This window comes from Helianthus annuus, chromosome 6 (genome assembly GCF_002127325.2).
Source record: "Helianthus annuus cultivar XRQ/B chromosome 6, HanXRQr2.0-SUNRISE, whole genome shotgun sequence".
Taxonomy (NCBI): Eukaryota; Viridiplantae; Streptophyta; class Magnoliopsida; order Asterales; family Asteraceae; genus Helianthus; species Helianthus annuus.
The window spans coordinates 106,664,744-106,667,548 of record NC_035438.2 but is presented as its reverse complement, the minus strand read 5'-3'; the positions used below and the strand labels follow the sequence as shown (position 1 = coordinate 106,667,548).

The 2,805-nt window shown below is 46.2% G+C and overlaps 1 non-coding gene across 1 annotated transcript; it reads left to right on the top strand.

Moving 5' to 3' along the window:
* Nucleotides 1-2,025: 2,025 nt before the first annotated feature.
* LOC118479952 lies at nucleotides 2,026-2,132 on the top strand. The gene has a single exon (XR_004861594.1). It is a non-coding gene; the product is annotated as a small nucleolar RNA R71 (small nucleolar RNA).
* Nucleotides 2,133-2,805: the final 673 nt, after the last annotated feature.

Genomic DNA, 2,805 nt, shown 5'->3' with positions numbered 1-2,805 from the left:
TGTGGTGACCGGGCACGGCCCCGTGGTCAGGTGCCAGTAACAGAAATTAAAGAAATAAGACAGAAGCCTGGACACGGGGGCGTGTCCGCTGAACACGGCCCGTGTCCAGTTACCTGAACTGGGCGTTTTTCTGCACGTGGCTCAGCACGGGGCCGTGTTGGTTGGGCAAGGCCCGTGTTGAGCCTTCTGTGATGGAGATTTGTGTCGGGTTGCTCTGTTCTTCGTGCATGGGGTCATTTTTCTCGTTCCCTTTTTCATCCATTACCACCATGAGTGTGTTTTATTCCTGCAAATTAAAACTAAAAGATTAAACTAAACTAAGGATAGTTCCGGGGAATGCCTCCGTGGTGCGCCACGTTTATAAGGGTCCTTGGCTAGACCCAATGCGAGGTTATATGTTTTCTGAGTGGGATGCCTGGCGTCCCATGTTACACCGTCGGAGAGCAGCATCCAAGCTCGAATCAATAACCTTCATGTAATTGACCGGGTCGTCGTCCTCTATTCTCTTCCCAACTCCGAACTTTACTTCATCATCCCCATATCTCAAGGTGAGTGTTCCGTCATTCATATCTACCACTGCTTGGGCGGTGGCAAGGAAGGGTCTCCCTAGTATGAGGGGGACCTCGGTGTCTTCCTCCATATCGAGTATGACAAAGTCAGCTGGATAAACGAATCTGCTTACCTTTACCAAGACATTCTCGATGACACCTTGTGGGAATTTGACGGATCGATCAGCGAGTTGTATGCTCATTTTTGTAGGGCTCGTGGTTCCCAAGCCGAGTCTTTTGAACATTGATGAGGGCATGAGGTTAATGCTAGCCCCAAGGTCGGCTAAGGCATTACGAACGGGCGATTCCCCTATTGAGCAGGGAATCGTGAAGCTTCCGGGATCGATTTTCTTTTGGGGAAGTTTATTGAGTACGAGGGCAGAGCATTCTTCGCCTAAATTGACTAATTGCAAATTTTCAATTTTCTTTTTATGTGTAAGGAATTCCCTCATGAATTTAGAGTACTTGGGCATTTGGGTTAGGACTTCGATAAAAGGAATATTGACATGCAATTGTTTTAACAGACCTTAGAACTTTGCGAATTGCTCATTGGTCTTTTGACGAATTAACCTACCGGGGTATGGAACTCGAGGAGCCTTGGTAGGCTCTGGTGACGGAGGGGAGTTCTTTTCCTGCAGAGGTGTGGGTATTGTTTCCTCTGTTGGCGGTGGCGCTTCTGCAGGCCCTACGGTCCGGTTTCGTAGCGTGATGAGGTGAACTTGCGCTTTTGGGTTTGTTTCGGTATTGCTAGGTAATGCGCCTTGTGGTCTCTCGGCAAAATTTTGAGCTATTTGATTTAATTGTTTTTCTATGTTTTGAATACTAGCTTGTTGATTTCTAAAATTTGACTCTAATTGTAGAAATCTTTCCGAGTTTTTCTTTTCAGTGTCGGAGATGAGGCGAGATACAGTATCTTCGAGCCTTTCTCGTCCACTTTGTTGTTGAGTGAAATTCTGTGATTCATTTCTTGGTTGTTGAAAGTTTGTTCGTTGGGTTTGTTGGTTACTACTATTGCCGGGTTCCCTCCAACCAAGGTTTGGGTGGTTTCGCCATCCTTGGTTGTAAGTTCCCGTTGGGGGACCCGACGGCCTAGGTCTATTATCAATGTAGTTTACCATTTCTTGTTGATCGTCCGCTTCTTTCATACAACTCCAATTTTCATGTGACCCACCACACCCTTCACAAGCCATAACCGAGACTGTTTTTGTCATTTCCAATTTTTTTTATTTTTGAAGAAAGGGCCTCGATTTGGGCTTGTAAAGAAGTGCTTTCATCGACCTTATGGGCGCCCGGGGCGACAGATTTATTCCCCCGGGGGGTGTGCCATTGAAAATTGGTTTGAGCAATTTCCTCAATTTGATTATATATTTCGTGTGGGCGTCGATTACCTAAAAGTCCCCCGGAGCTAGAATCAAGTGTCTGCCTTGTGTGTGGCAACAATCCATTATAGAAAGTGGATACTTGTTGCCATGTTGCAAGGCCGTGATGTGGACACTTGTGTAATAGCTCCTTGAACCTTTCCCAAGTTTCATATAAGGATTCCCCGTCCTCTTGTGAATATGTATTAATTTCAGTCATTAATTTAGCAGTTTTAGCGGGAGGGAAATACTTATATAGAAATTTTTGGGCTAGTTCATCCCAGGTGTTTACCGATCCAGCTGGGAGGGTGTTGAGCCAAGCTTTCGCTCGGTCTTTTAATGAGAAAGGAAACATACGGAGGCGGATGGCGTCATTTGATGCTCCGTTAATCCGAAAGGTATCACATATTTCTAAGAAATTAGTGATATGTAGATGGGGATCCTCGTCCGCAAGCCCGTGGAAGGTTGCGGAGTTTTGGAGCATTTGTATCAAATGCGGTCTGAGTTCGAAGTTATTAGCTTCGACATTCGGAGCATTGATAGCGGCGCCTAGATTACCTACGGTGGGTCGTAGATAATCCATAAGGGTACGTTGGTCCGCCATTGGAGGTGGATCACCCGAAACCTTCTCTTGGTTTTTAGCTTTTAACCTTTTTCTGAGAAAGCGTTCGGGTTCTTCTAGTGGTTCTTTTATGTCCTTATTGGAACTGGAGCTCATACACTATGTAAGGTTGGCGTCGGGTTCCAAGTCCTGCAATAAAAACAGAAAAGAATGCTGCTCAGAAGGTTCACCACGGCCCCGTGTTCAGCGAACACGGCCCGTGGTCGGAGTTTCAGTGATTGTTTTCCAAATCCCAGTTACTGGAAGTTGGACACGGCCCCGTGTTGCACCGACACGG